The sequence below is a fragment of the Rutilus rutilus genome (genome assembly GCF_951802725.1).
Source record: "Rutilus rutilus genome assembly, chromosome: 2".
NCBI lineage: Eukaryota > Metazoa > Chordata > Actinopteri > Cypriniformes > Leuciscidae > Rutilus > Rutilus rutilus.
Genome location: NC_140210.1, coordinates 14789028 through 14812614, shown reverse-complemented (window position 1 = coordinate 14812614; position 23587 = coordinate 14789028). Strand labels below are relative to the sequence as shown.

General features: G+C 38.3%; 1 protein-coding gene across 6 annotated transcripts in view; it reads left to right on the top strand.

The window, feature by feature from the left end:
* Positions 1 to 23587, top strand: part of slit2 (slit homolog 2) — a 68081-nt gene that overhangs the window by 9644 nt on the left and 34850 nt on the right. The window lies entirely within an intron of this gene.

Genomic DNA, 23587 nt, shown 5'->3' with positions numbered 1-23587 from the left:
AGTTTAAAGGAGATACACGCTTAAACATCTGCTGCTCAGAGAGAGTGAGAGGAAGGATAGCGAGCGCTAACTGCTTTACCAGGAAAAACAACATTCTAACGGACTTTGCAGGAGGTTGATGGAGGAAATGTCTGTCTGTGTGTGTGTGTGTGTGTGTGTGTGTGTGTGTGTGTTTGCGCGCGTGCTGCTGCACATATCGCTCATGTTTCTGCCAGCATACAGCCACTGTTCATGTTCTAGACATGGTATGGTTGTGTGTGTGGTCTCCTAAAAATACTCTGGGAGCTTCAGTCTCAACTATCATGTGTGTGTGTTTGTGAGACCTAAAGTAAAATGCTGGGCTTAAAATCAAGTCTTAAAGAAATAGATTAATACATGTACCAAGGAACCCTTTACTTGTTTTCTTTGTAAAAGCATCAGATTGCTGGTGTGTGTGGGTCAAGTTTTGCCTATGGGGACCAAATGTCCCCTCAGGGATAATAAAAACTACATTGGGGGACCAGCCAGTGGAAAACATCCTAAATAATGTTTTAATGAAAATGTAAAAATGCAGAGTGGTTTGTGTGAGGGTTAGGGATAGTAAATATCATTAGCTCAAATTCAATATAAAAAACAATAGAAGTCAATGAAAAGTATGTGCGCAGTCACATATAGGGTTTTATGATTCTTAGGGAGAATTTTTCTGTTCTATCTGTCAATTCAATTTCAACAAGATGGTAGCAGGTGTGTGAGAGAGAAAAAAAGACAATGAGGAAAAAAGAGGAAGCACTGCTAGTGTATAATACTTTCTGATAATATTATTTGATTTGATGTCACATGCACAGACACACACACACACACACACACACACACACACACACACACACACACACACACACACACACACACACACACACAGTGTTCACTCCTCATTAGATTATCTCTGCTCGTCTACATCTGTGGCTAACATGTGCAGCTTTTATCTGCCTGCCTCTTTCATCACTCTGTCTATCTCGTTTTGCTTTATTTTGCTCTTTTTCTTTCTTTCTTTCTTTCTTTCTTTCTTTCTTTCTTTCTTTCTTTCTTTCTTTCTTTCTTTCTTTCTTTCTTTCTTTCTTTCTTTCTTTCTTTCTCTCTTTCTTTCTTTCTTTCTTTCTTTCTTTCTTTCTTTCTTTGGGTTTCGTCCTCTCCCTCTGTCCCTCTGATCAGGTTTGACGTTAATGTGTTTGGATGGAGTGTGTGTGAATTTTTTTTTTTTTTGGGAGGGGGATGGTCTGGTAGCGGGTGACAGAACCTTCTAGAGCTTGTTTTGTTCATCTTGCCGGGTGCCCTAGTGACCCCGGCTTCTGCTGTACGTGTGTGTGCGTGTATATGTTTGTGTGTGTGTCTGTGTGAATATGAGTTATGGTTACACGCATACGGCCGCTGCCACAGTAGCGGCTGAAGTATTTCTGCCTTTTGTCTCCTCAGAGGCCGGGCCTGTTTGAAAACCTTTGAATAACATTGGTTATGTTGGAGAGAACGTTCAGATAACATTTCTCACGGACAGCAGGTCGGTCACAGCTGTGTCTGTTTGGATAGAAAGAAAGTGGGAAAGGAAGAAGAAAGGGACTTGAAGGGGTGAGAAAGAAAGTAAAATGAGAAGCATAAAGGCAGAGAGAGAGAGAGAGAGATTGGTCAGATTTTTGAGAGTCCATTAAGAACTCTGTAAAAACCGAAAATAAGAGTGGTACACCAATAAAAAACAGATGGCGTGAGAAAAAAACATAGAAAGAGAGAGTGTTTAGATTAGATAATATCTCGGAATTAAAGGCAAGACACAGGTGAATAGGGTAAAAATGATAACTAACAGATATCACTATACTTCCCTAGGTGACTAATACATTGACAATTGCTTTGTATTAAATTTTTTTCTGAAATTGCAAAAAAATAATAATACATTTTCAACTTGTTTTTGGGAATAAAATCTTATTTATGAATCAAGAAAATTATATATGAACATATATGAGTATAGAAACAGGAAAGTTTGGTGAATGTGCAACTGAAGTGGCAATTTTTTTTGTTGTTGAGAAAACAGCCTTTAAATATACATAAAAATGTATTGAAGTCTACAGACACAACTAGATAAAGTGTAATAAAAATAAACACTTAAATGTGTATGTTTGAAGTTTTCTTTCCACTATTCTGAAAGAAGGTCATGTTATGGAAGCAATATTGCCCAAAATCTTAAAATTGACCAGTGCACGAAAAAATAATGGTTGTGCTTGTTGTGTCTTGTCTTAATTGTAATTTTGTAGATGCTGGGATGGATGGGGGGTTCGGATCATTACTTGTTTTTTTGTTTATTTTCTGTTCTGAATCAAGCTGGCACAAGCATATCTGTTGGTGCAAATGCCCACTCATAGTTGCTACAGTTACTGTTGTCATGTCATGTAGCCATCATCCCTCATCCAGTAATCATTAGTGCTGTTTCACACTGTGCAAACCTTCAAAGTGAGTTTGTGGGTGTTTCTGACCACCGAAGGAATTTCTTCAGTTTGTGACGTCTCTGTGTGGCCTTTATTTAGCCCGTCACTGGTTATTAAGTCAAATCAAATGCCTTACAATGGTAATTGTCTGTGTTAGTTTATTTTTATTTATTTTTTAATTATAAGATGTTGACAGATATTGATCAATATTCTTAAATGTGTGGAATGTGGATGAAGAGATGACAGATTTGGCATCACTTTCAGCAGCTGAAGTGTCTAATTTTTTTTTAAGTTAAAGGGATCGTTCACTCAAAAATGAAAGTTCATTTACTCATCCTCATGTAATTCCAAACGTGTATGACTTTATTCCTTCTGCAGAACACAAAAAAAAGATATTCTGAGGTACTATCAAAACATCGTTTTCTTTGTTGTAGCATCCTGACCAGCCCGACCAAAGAACATTGACTCAACCAATGGTGTGAGTTTGGAGCGGGACTATCTGTTTGACAGACCAATGACAGATGAGGGGGAGTGTTTGGGAAGCCTGTTTGAATATAAACGTCATATTTGCAATTCTGTTATGTTTTGCATTTATATTTGTAATAGTAGCGCTGAAATTACAGCTTTAACCTCAGATCATGAATTAAAATGATCAGGCCTTCTTGTGTTACAGCGCTTGCAAGCCAAAGCAAAACATTATAAAGTCTCTGGGAACACTGACGTTATGTTATGAGAACAGCTTTGTGAGAAGATTAGAAACTTAAACACAAAGTGAGAGGTTGAATATGTGAATATGCCAGCAGACGTCTTCATATTCCTGTCATGTCTGTTAGCGGTGGCTTTGGGTTCACACACGCTTAGCTGATTTTAAATATGGCTTTGAATGTGTGGTTTTCTTGAGAAATGTGCCACGAGTTTTCGGGGTGAAAAATCATAGTGGTTTTCTTGCTTAATCCGCACACCAAACCCTAGACAAGCCAAACTGTTTGCCATCTCAGAGTGTGTGTCTGCGTGTGTGTGTTTACCGAGCTCGGCGTTTCCTAGGTCACAGTGCTGTAGAGAGTTTGGCTTTTGTCTGCGGAGTGGACGCTTAACCCCAGTCCTCTCAGCTCACAAGACACACACATAAAGACACACAACATACACACACACACACACACACACACTTGCTAAGCCTTGTCTGTTCACACGAGTTGGTGGGAACAGTTTTGAAATTAAAGACGGATACAATGGAGTAAAGTGTTGCCTGCCTGTCTGTTAAAGTATAGCGTTATTAGGTGCGAGTGTATATGTTTGTGTTTGTGGAGGGAGGGGGGGATTTAATTTCATTCATAATCAGATTTTAATGAAGACAGGAAAAGAGTTTATAGCCTGTTGTCATAGTGACAATGACTCATAATGGAAAAACCTCAAGCTTGTAGACATGTGTGCACATGTATGTCAGAGTCTGTGTGGTTTCTTGTGTTGTGTGTTTATATGCATGCTGTGCATTTCAGGCATTTTCATGCCATCTCTTATATAAGAAGATTCATCAGAAGATCAGAAATAAAATATTTCACAGAGGACTTCAGTCGTTAAAAACGTGATTTCGGATCACAGCTTTTAGTGGAATAAGTAAATGAACTGTTGAAGCTGCTTACTATGCTGTCTTAAAATATGCAAATGAGAATATTTAAGCAAGATGCAACAGGTAATAGCAGCCTAAATCTGTTGCAAACTTCTTGCAAGCAGTCAGTATTTTGAGGAATTGTTTGTGAATTTTAATGCAGCCAGCTGCAGATATTATAGATGTCTTGGTATTGCATTGAAGTTATTGTGTTGTTTCAGAATAAAATGTAAAATATTTTAAATAGGACTCAATTTTGAATTAATTAAATTAATTAAAAAATAAATGTCTTTGAATGAATTATCTTCAGTTGGCTTTATTTAAACAAATATTAATATATGTAGTGTTAATTGACATGTCATGTAATTATAATTGATTGACAGCTTAAATAATATTAACATTATATGCATTGCAAAGAAAGAAAACTAAGCTAACTGATACCAAAATCATGTTTTATTAACATTCTTCTGTTTTTAGTCATGCAAATATAACTCAAACATGTCAGGAAATTCAGTTAGATTATTATTTTTGCCTGGAGGCTGTTTGAATAAGCTCGTTCACATTCTATGCACACACAATGGTTTGTATTTTTTGGGTCCAGAGGCATTTAGTAATGTAGTAGTGTATGTTTTTGTTTATGGCATAATAACATTCAGAATATAGTGGTATTCTGGTAATACAAAATTGTTTAAATACAGTGTTATGAATGGACAGATAAAGCTACATGAATAGCTATGAAAATAGAATAATAAGAGTAGTACAGAGTTTGAATGTAGATTGTATGTTTGCTTACAGCTGTTTGTAGTTATTACTTTATTATTATTATTATTTTATTTTTTTGCTTTGTGTGATAGAGTTTATTTGGTATAGGTGAGAGAATGAAAGAGGGTTTTTGGCACACACACACACACACACACACACACACACACACACACACACACACACACACACACACACACACACACACACACACACACACACACACACACACGCACACCTGAGCGGTACTCAGGAGACAGTCTCAGACAAACAGTCTCCAGGCCAGGCACTGAGCCATCCACAATTATAAGAAAAAACACCTGCGTGTGTGTGTGTGTGTGTGTGTGTGTGTGTGTGTGTGTGTGTGTGTGTGTGTGTGTGAGTGTGTGTGTGTGGGATTCACAAGCCTGTCTTTTATCAGTTGACCACATAGTTATGGCCTTTGACCATTAAACTCTTAGTGTTCAGAACCAGTTGATAAGTGATTTAGTCTGAACAGCTCAATATGTGTTTTTGATGAGTTTCAGTATTTGTGGATTCTTTGAAACAGTTTTCAGACTGAAATCTGAGATTTTGAACTCATGAAAATGTTTTGAAAGCCTCATTAGCTGCATTTCCATTACCCTTTAAATTCCTCAAATTGAAATTGCGTATTGAAAATACGCCGAATGGAAACACATCAATTTCGCAAAAACTCCCATATATCGCAAAAAAGTTTTTATGCTTGCATGATGTGGTTTTCAGGCAATTCGAAAAAGTCACCTGGCCTACGTCAAAGTCGATCGTTCTTTAAAGATGACGCGGTATGTTTGGACAGAAGACGAGACAGAGGTCTTTATTAAACAAATAAAAAACTAAAGAATTACAGGAATACTGGATTCTAAACAACAAAAAAGTGCTCTAGATTTGGGAATCACAGCAGCATCATCAATCTCTATTGCTTATTTGACCTGTCAGACTGCACTACGCGGGGCTTATATTCCTGTCCAAACACACACACGTGAGCACGCACACACACTGCTGGGTTTTAAAGATGTCCCTTTCAGATTGAGCGTGTCACTTTTTAAAATTGTCTTAGGTAGCCGAGTGTGTGGTTGTGTGTTTGTGCCTGAGATTGTTTACGTGTGAGCGAGTGTCTTAGTGACGGGTAACAAGAAGTGGGCAATTTCTCGTTAGCATGTAACTGAAACTCCAGCCGTATCCTAGCAACCACACTGGCCACTCCATGGTCTTTAGTTTCACCTTCACAACAGCACGGCAACTAGAACACAATATCACCACGGCTACTGAGCACCACACCACTGGAGGCACTTGAATTAAATAATTAAGGCTCTTGATTAGTGTTATATCAGCTAATCTGTTACATTTAGGGTGTCAGGTATCGACTTCCTTTACTCGCAAATCAGTGTAAGGAATCAGCGTTACATTTCCATTGAAATGTGGAAAGTGGTCCAAAGGAGAATTATCACGGAAAACTAGAAATATGTAAAGCTATTTCCGTACACTTTGTTATTAAGAGTATGAATGGTGTCTTTTGAGTACAACAACATCAACAAAACATTGTGATTGTACACAGTGTACAAATATTACAATAACTTTTAGAGGGGTTGACTTTTCGGGAAGTGTTGATGTTTTTTTTTTTTTTTTTTCATTTGTCCATCCCATAATAATCGTAACGGAAAGTACTTGAGCAACCTACTGTTGGCTCAGTGTGAAAATATGTACTTTGACTAAAGTATACTTCAGTTTTGACGTGAGTGCTTAGCATATGCAAGCTGAACACGTAACCTTTAAAAGTATACTCCATTTTATAGCATGCACGAATGCAGGCATCGACATCAGTAAGTTTCATCCGTGTCCTGTGTCTTCGCTATTTCTCTCCAGATATCATGACCGAAAAAATGACTTGTTTAAACTAGAGATGCATGTTTCTCATAATCCCCTCATTGTCAGATTTGGTGTTCTGTCCCCTCCGTTTCTTTTACGACTGAAACAATGGCCTGGGCCAGCCTTGTGGACATACCAATTAGTGCAAAAAATATTAAGACGCATGTGCTAGTTGAGTGTTCAGAGTACGCATGGTACGCAGTGTACGCAGGGCGAAAGTATAAACAAGGCTTAAGTGGAAGAGGAAAAAATGTTTTTTTTTTTACATTCATTCTTATGCTGAAGGATGTTAAATGCCTCAGAGGGGACGCCACACAAGTTTACAAGTTTGGGTATGTTTAAAAACCCAAGTTGGTCTTAACTTGTAATCTAACTTTTGTGGTTACTGCAATGTATTGAAGATCCTGTTGAAACAAATACAGATTTAAGGCCCACCATCCTTTTGTTTTGACTTTCCTTCTCAACCGTTAATTGTAAGCTTCAAATCCTCTACAATTCAGACTCAGATATTGTTAATATGATTGCTGTGAGTTCATTTGGGGTTTATTATGCAGCTGCGTGGGGTGTGAACTCTGGAAGGTGGACTCCATCTTGGCTCCACTTGCTCAGTCGCACAGTCGTCTATTCTGAGTGAAAGCGTGGGAGTGTAATTGCTCTGAAGTGGACTCCATTTTGGCTCTGGTCACACAGTGGCACAGTAGGCCATTCTGAGGGAATAGAACTGAGTTCAGCAGCGCTGGAGTGGAATTGTCAGCATTCTTCAGCACTGCTGTCATCTTTAACCTCCTAACAGAGCCTCTTCACTTTGAGTTCTCACACTCACAGTCACACAAACAAGTGAATATACACAAAGAAGGATTGACACACACCAGACACAAGAGGTGTAAAAAGCAAACATTGCTTGAAAATTACACATGGAGACTGTGTATGAGATTGACAGGGTGAGGGTGACACAAAAGTAAAAGTGTATGTGTGTTCACGTGTATGCGTATGTGTAATTCAGTAATAACAGGCTTCAGCCACAGCTCTGTCATTATTTAATTACCGCTTCCTTCCATCTCCGTGGCAACGTAATGTTTCCCTGATTGGTGTACGGTTGCCGAGTCACTTCCTCACTCCCTGACCTTAGAAGAGTGAGGTGAGGCAGTGGCTGTATCTGCAAACCTAGCAGGCTGCCTACCTAGACAGCATTTTTGGACATCGCAGATACCTACAAATGTTGTCTAGGAAGGTTGCGCTAAGTATTGAGACACAAACGGAGAAAGAGGAGACATTGGGATGACTGAATCACAGACTTCCTATGGTCAACCAAGACTGGATGCAAACACACACTCACGCCCTCTGTGGTGTTTAGTTTGTCAGGTTTTCAAGTTTGTCAAACACAGCAGTGAGTAGTTTCGGTGGTGTGTGAGAATTTGTGTGTGGGTGTTTGTGGAAGTGTGTGTGTGCACTGTACAGTATGTGTTTTGCTGGTTTGGCCTTTTTCTTGACCAGAGTCTATTTTTCTTTGCTCAGAGAAAATGTTGTTTAAATAGACCAAACCTTTTTCTCAGTATGCTCTTGTAAATATGTCTCATTTAGCTTTTTAAACTGTGTCATATAAAGCCATATGAAAACACACAAGCCTGATAATCATATGTAAGATAATAAATGATCAAATACAACATAAATTAACATTTAGATACTGTTTTGCTTGTACTGTTACTTATGAGGATGTTACATTGTGTAGTACCACCTCTATGTCCTCCTGGGAAATTCCTACTTGCAAGTCGTAATTACAATCTGGTGTGCATTCAAGTGACTTTGGTCAGAATAAAATCAACAATGGACAGTTTCATATTTCTTTCTCTCTCTTTTTCTTTTACTTCCTGACAAGGATAGGACACTTTTACAGCCTGTAGAACCACATGAAATGATCAAATATGTAATTGATTTTGCCCTATCAAGTGGAGTCGAAAACGTTGATTTCTGAGCATATAAAGTCGTATTTTTCAAGTGAGAAACTCAAAATTCTAGATGCGCAAGTTGATATTGGAAGGGCCATGTCGATTCGAAACATGGTGGAAACACTGATCTAAAATAAAGATAATGTATCTATATGAGTGAGTTCTTTTGTTTTATTTAGGCTATCCATGTTATGTCTCCGACTTGAATGCGTGACGTGTAATAACGAAACAACCGACTCTGGTTTCCCACATACACTTTCTGTCACAGAGAATGATGAGAAATGTAGTTTAAGCCTTTTCATAACCCAGCTAAATGAGTAGTATTGTCTTGCAAGCTTTACATCTGACCTTGATCTACAGCAAAATGTATACAAATGAAATTTTATAGCCAACAATCACAATGACAACTGAATTTCAGTTGGCTTCTGCTGCAATTCTTTAATTGATTTAGAAATATCATATTATCCATGTTATCCATTTCGTAAATACTACAACACGAGTTGAAGGTATGATACAATGAGGTGAAAGGACAAGGGGGGTCAGAAAGGGCTCATAGGACTCTTTCATTAGAGAGTGTGTCATGTTTATGGGTCAGACTTGCCCAGTTTGAATAGATCATGTCTAAGTGGCATTGTGTGAGAAACATAGAATGGTGCCGAGCTTTTTGTCCTTCTACAGCACCCATAATCACCACCCATTCTGATACACAAAGATCTGAGTTCTCACAGAGTTTTATTCGCAGAGGAATGTCTGCCACCCTGTGTGTGTGTGTGTGTGTGTGTGTGTGTTTATGTATGTATGTATGTGTATATTTATGTATGTATGTATATGTGTGTGTGTGTGTGTGTGTGTGTGTGTGTCTTGGATGCTGCACAAATCAGGATCTCTTTGAAAGGGTTGAGTCTTTGAATGAAAGCTTAGTGTTGTTCTCTGGCTTACACAGTTGATCCTGTTCAGTGTATGCCCTCTAATCGGCTTTTGCTAATGTGAATTCTCTAACAATCACCCTCACTCTCTTTCTCCTTTCTCCCTCTGTGTCTTAACCCTTCTCTTTCAACCACTAACAACCATCACATCTTTTATTTTACTTGGTTAATCGCTCCGTTGTTTTAGCCAATTAACTGCTGACATGAGGGCAGCAGGGTGTGGAAGTTGTCTCTCTCTTTCTTCGTCTGTATACTGTTTTACTAGGTAGTCTCTAGTCACAAACACAAGACCTCCATATGTTCCTTTAAAGGGATTTTTCCTTTATACTTGGGAGGTTATGTTAGTGTGTGTTAAGTTGTAAATTCCTGCGTTTAGCCAGTGTGTGTAAAGTGTCCAGAGGTTAAGTGAGCAAAGGTGAGATGTCCTTAGGGTCACTGGTGAAAGTTGTATGGTGGCTTAACGCTGAGCACCTGGGCTTAGCCCTGACTGATAAGGACCACACCTTGTGTGTATGTGCATGTGTGTCTCATTAAACTGTTATTAAAGGATATAAATAAGTGAATAGTACTTTTGACAAATGTTTAAAGTCATGTACATTCATATTGTGTAAACGTAAATGAGAAAAAGCTGTTTTATTCTACATGGAGCGTAAGGGGGCCGCCATTTTGAAATCACACCACTAGCTGTCAACTGGGTCTGGCAATTCAACTTGTTGTTAAAAAGTTAATTTCTCTCAAAATACTAATAGTAATAAGCAACCACACCAGGCTAATGGCCTATTCACACCAAGTGTGAAACGGAAATCCCAAATTAATTGCTGATGAGTGCTATTCACACAAATATTTGTAGGTTTAAATGATTACCAATTTCAGTCCTGTACAACAGCTAGCACTCACCAAATGTACTCCAGTACAACATGCAGTATGACATGCAATTTTTAGCTCAGGGCTGTGAACATTTAAACACAATTTTTAACCAAATACTGTTTAACGTTTTCAATTTATTTAGCTAATCTGCAAGCTAGCTGTTTCATTTTGCTTTGTCTGATTTTGATCCTGATTATTAAGAGTTTTTAATTAATTTATGAAATGAAACTTGTGAGAGATGAGAAGTCATTTGCTGTTTTTTTTGCTAACGTCTTTGTTAAATATGTAAGATTAAGTCATAAAGTGATGGGGAAAGCTGTTTAATTAGGGGAATTTTGTTTACTTCTTGCAGGGTTGCAATGTATACAGTTCAAATAATGCATGGAAATTTGGAAAGGGATTTAATCCAACAATGTTCTTGATGTTATTGATGTGTAGAATGTGTGTTTGTGAGTGTGTATATGTGTGTGTATATATATATATATATAATAGAAAAAACAAAACAAAAAGTGAAACATAAGCAAAAACTTACTTAGAGCACATAACAAGCTGTTGCAGACAAATCACTAAGCTTTAACATTTGTAAGCTCATTTGGTTTCTCAGTGGAGCTTATCATCTCATCACATTCTCATAAAAATGCTTCACGAAAAAGGCTTACTTTTTACGTTTCTTGGAACACTCGAGCGGCTCACTCTTGAATTTGTTCTTATAGCTTTTAAATCAAAGGCAAAATGAGTCGTTTACTAAGTCATGTCTCACGGCCCCCTGCTCAGGGCCCTGCACAAGTACAGTGAGGCATTATATCATCATAAAACAGCATCATAATGGCCACCTAAAGAGAGAGCGAGGAGGAGGAGAGAGATTGTTTTGAAAGAGGGGATATTACCAAATATTTCCTGAAGACCACCCATAGCCTGAAAAGCTGATCCTCTTCTTAGTCTCTGGGGCTCTAAACCTGCCCATTTATGATCAGGCACGGTGGGAGGCAGACATGTACAGTGACACTTGATTATGAGTCTGTCAGCTCTGTTGCTGGCTTCCTGGGTGTGTGTGTGTGTGTGTGTGTGTGTGTCTATAACAGTAGCTTAAGGGATGATGTAAGCGGGCTTCCTAATTGCAGGGTGATACAAGGGTGTGTCAGAACTCGTTGCCTCAGGGAGCGCTAGATTTGTGTGTGTGTGTCCTCAGGTAACAGAATGATATAAAGACTCTTTGGTATGTCTTTCTGGAGGTGTTTGCTTGGATACCAGATAAATGCTGGCTTTTTTTTCTCACTTCAACATCCTTTCACTCCTTAAATAACTGCTACAGAGCTGACGCTACACCTGATGAAAATGAGACGCCTGAATTTAACAAGTCAAAAGAGAACCAGGGAGATTTATATTGACCTTTTTTCCTTTGGGCTCTGAGGATACGGGGTTATAATTAGTTTTGGGAAAATTGTACTTTTTTTCTTTTCTTTTTTTTTACTCAAGCTGCCGGCTGAATTAAAGGCTTACCTTTAGGGAAAAGTGATATATCTGGCAATTACTCACTTTCAGTCTTATAAATTTGTATAATTCATTCGACAGTGTGTGGTCTTCCTTGGTTCTCACAGATAGGTTAGTGCTAAAAAAGGCATATTCTGTTGGCACATTAAATTAATTAAAAACAGAAATGAACAAATGAGTAGTTTATTTTTTTAAATATATATCTTTATTTGATTGATCTCTTATTGAAATATAGAATATATGAAGATTGTATGTTCTTGCATGTAGTTTGCTATAATTCCCCCCTGAAGTTGTCCCCAAAATCTGGTAAATATTTCTTTAGACGCATTCATTTGGAATTAATAAAATAAATAAATTTAATTAGCTTTATATAAAAACATCAGTCTATGATATGTCATCATTTAGAGTTTTCTGTGTGTGTGTGTGTGTGTGTGTGTGTGTGTGTGTGTGTGTGTGTGTGTGTGTGTGTGTGTGTGTGTGTGTGTGTGCACGTGTGCGTGTGTGTGAGTGTGAGTGTGTGTGTGTGAGAGAGAGATTGCAGGAATGTGCATTTAAAAAGGGGGTAGGAGGAGAGAAGAGGAGAATGACACCACTCTACCTGTTGAAACAAAGCACAAATGTAATAAGGCTCTCCTGACTTTTGTCTTAAGGGGGGTTAACATGAAAAGTTCAAAAGTTCACTTGTAAAAGGGTTTCTGCATGTTTTTATGATTCATTGCATTGTTATGCTGCTGCAGTGTTTGCACACAAACACAAACACAGACACACACACACACACACACACACACACAAACACACACATTCCCACATAATAAAGACAATTTCAAATGACCCAAACAGCTTCAAATGACTGTGAAGAGTAAATGTTTCATTGGTATAATATTATCCAAAAATGATGTCTGACGTTCATTTTATGTTATCTTTTTTCCATCTCTTCATAGAGGTTGAGAGGGTGAGGGGCAGGGAAAGGGGCGATGAGTTTGACGGGGCGGTAGCGGTAAACGAGTGTGACTGCAGTGAGAGTGACGTGCTAAGCAGAGGGGTGGAGACGCTTGTCTTTTCAGAATGAAGGGAATCACCATGGCAGCAATTAAAAGCCTGAGGCTCCCCGCGCTGGGTCAGTGTGCACAGGGAGATGAAAGTGTGTTTGTGCATGCATGTATGTGTGTGTCAGAGAGTAAGTGAACTCCCCAAAAGCCGTTACTCAGCAGGGGGGAGAGAGAAATGAACTAATGAACTTTTAGAGGAGCAAATCTTTGAGAGAAGGACAGGTGTCAGCTGCAAAGAGGTGATGAACTGATTAAACTGAACTGTAATAGTTATGAGTGAGAATACCTGCTTTTATTTACTGGTTACGCATCAGTTGTTACCATATGGAGTTAATGATTTAAGATGACACGGACAACATTCACAACTGATTATTTACTCGCCTTCATGTCTCTTATTGAACCGTTAATAGTGACCAGGGGCTGTCAAGCTCAGAAAAGGGGAGAAAACCCCCCACCAAAAACCACAATAAAAGTTTCATAAAACTATGTCTCAAGAAGTGGAGGAAATGAGTGAAAAGTCCATTAAGATTTTCCCCGCCTCAAAAACCACACTCAAACCAACCAATCAATTAATCTTAACTTGGGTTTTCTTAGTAAACAAAGCATAGTATGTGAATAGTACAGATTACCAGATTTTTACAATTAAGGTAAGACATTAAGTAAAATTAACTAAAAAGTGTTAGTTAGAATCACTGTTGGATTTGTAAGTGTTCATACACACTCACACACCCTCTTGTACACAAGGCACAGTCACCCGCAGCTGTACCTGTATTGTTTTTTCCAGTGAGGTGGAAATTGCTACGATGGTCTTGACATGGTTGTTGAACATGCATTTATGGAATGTGTCTTTATGCAAGTCTACAATGCTATATCAGGCAAAGAAGTCAGTAGTTTAGATAAGCCTGTGTGTGTGTGTGTGTGTGTGTGTGTGTGTGTGTGTGTGTGTGTGTGTGTGTGTGTGTGTGTGTGTGTGTGAGAGAGAGAGAGAGAGAGAGAGAGAGGGAGAGAGAGAGAGAGAGAGAGAGCAAGAGAGAGAGTTAAAGGGAAAATTATATTCATTTGCTTACCCTCATGTTGATCTAAACCTTTATGACATTTGAAGGTGACATTTTGAAGAATGTACTGAACTGGTTTTCAAACATCAAATAAAAGGATGTGAAAGTACCATAAAAGTATAAATTATCCATAGTGCATGGAATATGAATTGTCCCATATATTAAAAATCTTCTGAAGCCATATGATATCTTTGTGTGAAGAACAAATCATAATAATTCAGCCACTGAAATTTCATAATACAGAGATATCATATGGCTTTAGAAGATTTGGATAGTAGCCAATAAGTCAAACGGACCATTTTTAGGATACTTTTATCCTGTTTTTGCATCCATTTTGAATTTTCAAAACTCCACTACCCATTCATTATAATCGGAAAAGAGCAACCAGTACATTGTTAAAAAATACTCCTTTCGTTGTCCACAGAAGAAAGAAAGAAAGTAATATGGGTTTGGAACAACAGGATGGTGAGAAAATTAAAATGTTGGGGGCAAACTGTTAGTTAACTCAGAACTTTTTACTTACTGCATGTGCAACAGTTTTCTTCTAGCTCAGTAACTTTCTTATCAAGCTCACATTGACAGTTTATACCACCTGTTCTGACCCAAACAAGCTTGACTTCCTGTGCTACTTAAATATATGTGTGTATAGTGTGTGTCTGAGTGTGTATGTCATGACTTCAGCACCTCAATCGCTCACCTCTTCCTGTCTGTCAGTGTGTGTAGTGCTGAACTGACAGATGTGGACTAATTGGCCCTGATCATTTCAATGGATGTGGATTTGATGCTTCTCTCTCTCTCTCTTTCTCTTTTCCTCTGCTTTCCTTCCCTCTACTGTATGTTTTCCTTTGGGATAGAAATGTTTTCACTTGGGAATGTGGGTCTAGCAGGTGTTAATTTTATTTTTCCCTTTGTCTCGCTCACTCTGAGTCTCTCTCCCAGGAATTCCTCCCATGTTAGGTCACTGTAATCTCACTTCTCCAGTTCACTATTATGATGAAGACATGCAACATAATACCACCATTCGGAAGTGTGTTTGTAAGAAAGAAAAGAAGGAAAAGCAAGAGAAAGAGAAAAAGAGATTTGCCGGAGAGACAAAATGTACTTTTAAACCTAAGTTCTTGAAAGGAATTTTTTTAGATAATCCCCCTCTCCCACCACTAAGCCCACTCTCCAGAAAACGTACTTCATTTCCATTGATGATTTCTCTCACGTACGTTACGCTCTGTTTGCCAGCTCCTTCCTAAGAGCCTCAAAACGTCGGTCATTGCAGTGCCCTTTACAAAACCAACTTCCTCCTCATCACCTCTTTCTCTATGAGGTCTCTTCCTCTTCTGATGCGTTTCTCATTCTGACTAGTAATCGTTTGGGTTGTGAATGAGTTTGGCCTAGTTATAAGACCCCAGCAGCATGCGGTTCGGACAACTGAACTTTTCTAATCAACGCTTTCCATGCACACGGAGCGATTATGTGAAAATACGAAGGCATTTTTCAGAAGGTGTAGGTACCCTTATGCGATTTGTATTCGTACCAGATTCGTGTAATTTGTACCAAATGCGAAGAAAGAAAGAACAATTTGTCAAAAAACTCAAAGCAAATGGAAATTTCTTTGTTTGAGAGAAGTTTTCAAGCGTGTTTTGTAGAAGACGATTTGACATCTGCATCAGTTTAATATGTTTAAAGTTAAAATGAGCTGCGAGTTGAACTTGATCTTGTGGAGACTCGATTTGAACTTGTGTCAGTGCAAAACAGTATTTCTCATCGAGATTAGGTTTACTGGATGTGTGTGTCTGTGTAAATCCCCCGGCCTCTAAAAATAATGCAGGAACTGTCGGGAATGTGACACACAGATATAACGACTGCAAGAGCTTAACATGGATCAACACCACACAGACAAACACACACACTTACACACCCTATAAAAACACTCTCTCTCAATAAACCTAAACCTGTCGACAACTGCCGTGGTAGTTAGACACACTCACAAAAGTCTAAAGACAAGCCCAAATGCACACACGGTGTGCACTGATACTTTTATGTACAATTGAACTCTGCAAACAACATAAAATTGTCCACTGATATGTGCATCTACACAGTGTGGTGTTTGCATGTGTGTGTGTTTGTGTTAGTGTGTGTGTGTTGTTTCACTCTGGGTGGTAATGTCTATCTGCTCATGTGGGCCAGTTAATTTTAGACGTCTCTTTCTGCTCAGAAGTCTCTCTTGTGTCGCGTCGGTGTCTGTGTAGGAATTTGTCACTGTAAGTGTCAGATGAATGCATGAGGCGTCAGTGATTTCAAAACTAAATGCTTATCAGATCACACCTAATGTGCTAAACGATAAAGCAGCAATTCTCATTCTGTAGATCAGTTGTTTTCAAGGGGTTAAGAACAAATTTGAAACTGTCATCATTTACTTAACCTCATGTTGTTCCAAACCCATAAGACGTTTGTCTTTGGAACGCAGATGAAGATATATTTATACAAATCTGAGAGATTTGTGTCCCTCAGTTGAAAGTCAATTCCACCCAAAAAATCATAAAGACATTGTAAAAGAAATTCACAAGAACCAAAGAGGTTTGTTCCTGCGCATTGAGAACGGTTGAGCATCTGTTTACCATATTTAATGTGCTCTATGGATGTGTGTTGATCCATGTTTATTGCTCGATTCATATGGAATTTTTTTACAATGGCATTATTAACTTTGAAGCGTTGGTGGAAAGGACTTTCATCGGCGGTACAGAAATCTGTCAGGATTCATTAAAAATAGCATCATTTGTGTTTCAAAGATGAACAGAATTCTTTTGAATGTCATGAGGGCAAGTAATATACAAAAGCAAACATTCCTGTAAGATGAAACATTGTTACGTATTAAGATTTCTTTGAGCTGCAGAGGCCCAACAATGTACAAAACAATTAGTCTTGAAGTGTTATGCGTTTGTTTTCTAAATGTCAGACGTCATACATTTTTATGCTTGATGGCCAATTAAACACTGTGGGTGGCACCACAAAACCATTTCTTTTCATCGCTACATATAGTCTTTTTTAATGTAGTCCTTTACATTGCATAGTTTGTTGATAGTCTTTGAGGATGAGGGCATGTTTACACTTCCTTTACTTATTGGAATCAGTCTAATTTGGCTGCTTCTATCAAGTGACATGAATTTGTGGCCCTGGAATTGTGCCAGTTTTATGTGTGTGTGTGTGTGTGATACTAAATCATATGTTTTGGTGACAAATTTGTACCCAGAAGTGAGATGAATCTAAGAAGACCTCCTTTTGGGGACATCCTCATTTGTTTAAAAAAAAAAAAAGTATGGTTTTCTTGAGGTGTGGTTTTAGTATTTATATCAAGCAGTATACAAAACAATGGAAAGTCCCCATTTCGATAGCTAAGTAAACGTGTCAGTTGGCAGACATGTAGGGGGAGTTATTGATGAGTCATTTCTATTTTACTGAATGTTGTGTCTAAAAGCATGCATGGATTTGATCTTTCTTTGATTTTGTGTAATAAAACTCTCCACTATGGTGTCTAGCTGCTCTGGAGATATAGGTGTGGTTAGGCAAATATTTGTGTTTGACAGACAGTGGTGACTGACTATTTATTGAAGTTTATGTCTGATGGACAGAACTGGAAAAAGAGCAGCACGCCAACTATGAATAATCTTTTGGAGCAAGTGTGCAGACAGTGGTATGTGTTTGTGTAAAGTGCATTATTGGCTTTCTGTGATTGCAGATGGTATGCTTCACCGGTCAATATGTTTTTAGACACACTAAAACTAGCACGCTTTCACAGACACAGCCTTTATCAATGTGACCCGAGCACACAAACGCACACACTCACACCAAGTCTTTCTCTCTCGCTCTATAAACGCATGACTTAGGGCCATGTTTTAAGAGGGAGATGGAGAGAGTGGAGAAAAGTAAAAGAGCAGCTGAAGTGAGCACCAATTTGCCTTCCAGCTTTTGAAGGGTTTTTAAGATGCTCAGCTTTCAGTCCATATAAGACATAGAGGAATGACCTCTTAAACCACTACCAAACACAAAAACTTTGAATGTCTGCTCAACCCCAATGGTATTAACAGAATGTCATCCTTGCTTGGGCATTTGGATGTATGAAGTGGACAACTCAATATAAGAAGGTGTAGAATTTAAGGAAAATGTATCCAATAAAACTTTTGCCGTTGCCGTTTTAAATTCACTCAAAAAAGGGTGTAACTTAGTTTTAAAAAATGTGTTGGAAATTATGACAATAAAGAGTAGTTGATATAGAATGCGTATGAATGCGGATTCGAATAAAACAAAAATGCAGCTATCATGTGTATCTGGAGCATTTATATGCATTCAATTTTGCAATATCACTGGAATGAAGAGTAGACCTTCTGATAAAAGTTGCACAGGACAGAACATTGCTGCTCTATAACAAAATCCGCCACTTATAAACCACAGCAAACGTATAACATTAAAGGGATAGTTCACTTTGAAATTAATTTTTGATATGTTTTAGCTTACCTCAAGGGCATCCAAGATGTAGGTGTCTTTGTTTCCGCAGTAGTTTCAATTTTGATATTTTTAGGTCAAACTGTTCTTGTCTCTCAGTCAGATAATGCAGGTCTATGGTCACTGTCTCAAAACACAAGCACAGAGTCCAAATTAAAACAATTCCCCACGTCCAAATGAAACAATTCCCCATCATAAGTACACATTGATGGCCTAAGACACGAAACGAGCGGTTTGTGTGAGAAAACGAACAGTATTTATATCGTTGTTATCTCTTGAAAACAGCACACGTCCAAATGATCTGACGGCGCGGGCGGGTATAGATATATACATAGATGTCGCCTTGGCTACGGTTTCGTTCCAATGAACTGCAGTAGCGAAGGCGACATCTAGTGTATACATCTATACCCGCCAGCGGGCGGGTATAGATATATACACTAGATGTCGCTTGGCTACGGTTTCGTTCCAATGAACTGCAGTAGCCAAGGCGACATCTATGTATATATCTATACCCGCCCGCGCCGTCAGATCATTTGGACGTGTGCTGTTTTCAAGAGATAACAACGATATAAATACTGTTCGTTTTCTCACACAAACCGCTCGTTTCGTGTCTTAGGCCATCAATGTGTACTTATGATGGGGAATTGTTTCATTTGGACGATGGGGAATTGTTTTAATTTGGACTCTGTGCTTGTGTTTTGAGCCAGTGTCCATCGACCTGCATTATATGACTGACAGACAAGAACGGTTTGACCTAAAAATATCAAAATTGAAACTACTGCGGAAACAAAGACACCTACATCTTGGATGCCCTTGAGGTAAGCTAAAACATATCAAAAATTAATTTCAAAGTGAACTATCCCTTTAAGTGAAATAGAAGTAGCAACAGATATTTTTTCTTCGTTATTGAGACACACATCTGTAGTGTATCTGTACACATCTGTAGTGACCGAGTGTAAAGAACTATATAAAAAAAAAAAAAAAGTGGGCCGGGGACTTTTCTACCCATCGGTTGTTGATAGGATATTTGGATGTGGACATTGCACTCAGATATTAACACAAGCTTGCAGTCAATCGCAGAGAAACAGGGTTTAATCTGCCTGAGGTGACAAAGTCCGGCATATGTAACCAACAGAGAAGTCTGTCGTTGATTTTCATTTTGATTTTAATTACACAATAGGAGGTCAAAAATGTTTTTTAAAAATGGAACATGCATGGATGAATCATTCACAACACACATTTACTAAATTGATCGGGCAAATCATTTTCATTTCATGTTGACATTTAAATCTTCAAATTCCAGTGCTGACATTGCCATTCGTATCACTCGCTAACAAAATGAAAAATCTTTATTTTTGGCCATTTTCAAGAAAAGATGATTGAATATGTTCACCACAATGCACAATTCACAATGAAAAATAGAAGACAAAGTAAGAAACTAATTGTACCAAAAAATGTAATTCAAGAAAGAAAATGATACAAATATATGATAGTTATTAGACAATGCTAGAAGAAAAATACAGTAAATGTATAAAAAGAATTTTTAATAAAAATAAGAATAAAAAACAATAGGTATGTGAATTACCTTGGAAACTTTAAAAAACAGACTTACACAGGCAATAATTAATTACACAAGTTAGTACTTCATATTATTTCCCCTGATTTTCTGTTGGGTGGGTAATGCGCTCACTTGCCCACCCTTATTCTAGAAACTATGAAACTATGGACAGATGGACAAATATTGCTATATTCTCTCTCTCACTCTCTCTTACCCTCTGAGTGTGTGATCTATTAAGATAGTCAGACAGGGGTTGACAGATACACAAAGGCTTCTGCAGTTCTATTGTGATGGCAGCCTCACCATACAGTACGATCATTGTGTATGGCCTGCGGGTGGACTGTGTGTGTGTGTGTGTGTGTGTGTGTGTGTGTGTGTGTGTGTGTGTGTGTGTGTGTGTGTGATCATGGGACATACACACTGCTCAGTGATGAATTACTCAGAGTGAGCAGATTATGCCGGTATGACATTGATATATTGAGACATCCAGTGAGATTTTATTGCATTCAAAATATGTGTGTGCGCGTGTATGCGAGCGGGTGGATGTATAAGGATTTTTGTGGGTGTAGAGCAACTTGTTATCACACGGGTGAATAATGACATCAAACCGCTCTCTCTCTCTCTCTCTCTCTCTCTCTCTCTCTCTCTCTCTCTCTCTCTCTCTCTCTCTCTCTCTCACACACACACACACACACTGGTACACACTGTATTGAAAAAACAGATGTTTTATAACTTCCAATGGCCATGCATATATTAAACATATTTTTGTTGTAATGTTTGTTTCAGCAAAAAAAAAAGAAAAAAAAAAAGGTCTGGATATCTGAACATAATCATATGGAGAAAAAAAACTGTTTGCATTTATGTGTGTGTTTGCTTATATAGATGCATGATAGACCACATGCAAGCATGTGTGAATGTTTGTGTGTTTTGGTTGGAGTGTATATTGAATTCCTGTCTTTGTGCTTTCTTGCTGTCATGGATACATGTTTTCGGGGTGTACGGTGGTCCATAGGAATCAAATGAGGCGTGAATAATATATCTCTTAATGACTTCATTCACATCAATAGCATTGACTCTAATGAACCTCCTGCCATGACTGGTGTGTGTATGTGTATTGTGTGTGTGTGTGTGTTCATTCATGTGGCACTGCTGAAAGTAAACACACTTACGTGTGAGTTTTCATAGTTTTAAATTGAACTGTTGTGAAGTCAGGGGATTTTCCATTTATGCGAGTTAGTGTGTTTGTGTGAATGTGTATTTATGCATATTTGTTTTCACTGGCACATTTACATTCCTCTTTGGAAATTGTATGCATTATGGAGTGGAACATCATTCAAAGATAATCTAACAGACATACTTGTGTAGTTCATGGTAGTTTGATCCCACAGTCTACAGGTTTCTCTGTTGGAGTTTGTTATTATGATTTAAAATGTCTGCATCTTTAGTGTTTGTCTGTACATGCTCAGATTTGTTTAACCATAACAGTGCCAGCATATGTACCATAGAAATACCACATTTTTAATAGTTCCATGGTATTTCTTTAAAGTATGGTATTCTTTGGCATAAATATAATGCCACTTAAATATGGTAATCATTAAGGGCCATGATATAGAGCAAATTGGCATGTTAGTTCATTATTTATTACATTGTAATACATTTAGAAAAATTCATTTGAGTTCTGTTTATTGTGTTTTTGACCTTGATGTATGAATATAATATTCAGTTGTGTTTTCAGATAACACTGCCAGCATTTACTCTTTTTTTTAGGGATATGTACCATTGAAATTTTTACATGGTAGTACCAAGGTGTTCTTTAAAGTATGGTATTCTTTGGCATAAATACTATGGTGCATGACTAATTAAATTAGCATGTTATTACATTAATGTTACATTGTAGTTATATTGTAATATGTTTCTTCAAAGTGAATTTGAGTCAGAAAATAGTTTGATGATTACTGCAAGAGTTTTTGACTTTATTTGTATGTTTGCTTTGGCCCTCATGCTTGCATACGTAACCTTCTGCGTGTGTGTACAAGCATCTGAAATTGCAATAAGAAAATCCCATGACAAGAATTTCAACCACAGAGCAGGCAGGAAAAATGAGCATCAATGAGAGAAAGCGTTTTTCAAAAATATAAAACACTGCGAACTGTACCAAAGTCATTGAATACATTCAAACGAGGCGGTAAATCAGTGTCTTTACGATCCCCCGAAGTGTCTATATGCGGTTTAGACATGAGGAATACTGCGCGGGACGGCAGAACCCTTCTGTGATGCTTTATGGCTTGGTCAGGCGTTAACAGAACCTTCCATTAGCCTTCAAACAAAATCTCCCTTCAACCATGATTATTTGTTCCTGAAGAACTCGTATGAGAGTGGAATTATGGGAAAGGTCACACAGAGAGAGGGAGATGATAATGTTGACTGTGTTTTGTATGTAATGTAATCAGATATGTAAAGCTGACATCTTAACAGCTGCTCTGGGCTGAGTTTTATTGATTGGTTCATGGTGGTTTAGGCCGAGGGAAACTTCTGGTAAGGCTGACTCGCAACCTGCTATTACAAATGTGAGGCGCACACACACCCGTGCAAACACACACACAAACTGCGGTGATCGTTAAGCAGTAAATTATAGAAGGAAATCCTCGACGGCTGTATGTAATTCCCACTGGCAGATTGAGTGTGACTGGAAAACCACACCATCTCCCTCCTCTCTTTCTGTTCTCTATGAGATTTTCAATCTGTGTTTTGTAATTGTAGATTACCGAGAAGCTGAAGCTGGTCTCATATACTTACTCAACGTGTGCGTTTGAGAAACTGAATCTTAAAGCTCCAAAATCAACAGCTCTGACAGACACATCCTTAAAGTGACCCACTGAAGAAACGGGCTTAACTCTGTGTACGTGTGTGTGTTTGAATGAGTGTGGAAAGGACAGATGGACTCAAGCAGCTGTGTGTGTAGCCATTGGTCATGACTGAAGTTTGCTGGTGTGTGAAAGACAACATTGAGGCCTCGTCTGTATTTGAACAGGAATATTTCAGTTTGACTCACCCACACACACACACATATACTGTCTGCTGGAATCGACGGCAAATAGCTACGAGACTCAAAACATCTTGAAAAGATTTAGAGAGAGGGGAAGAAAGGGGAAATAGAGTTACTATCTCCTGTCTTTCATCTTCAAGTGTTTCTTTGTCTCAATTGTTTCGATCTGTGTGTCTTAAAGAGAGAGAAAGAGCAACTGATAGACCGACAGAGGCAGAAAGAGAACGAGTCAGAGAGAATGGCACACAGGGAGACAGACAGAGAGAAAACAAGTGGTTGTGGGAAAGTTGGTGGTTGTCTGTGTGCACCCACACTGGCACAATCAAATCCTGCTCTCTCACATAAACACACACACTAAAGTCTGACTGACTTTTTGACCCTGAACTCAATGTAGTGCTTGACGCACAATATTTTCATGATTATTCAACAACTTTAATACTGTAATGAATTTAAAGC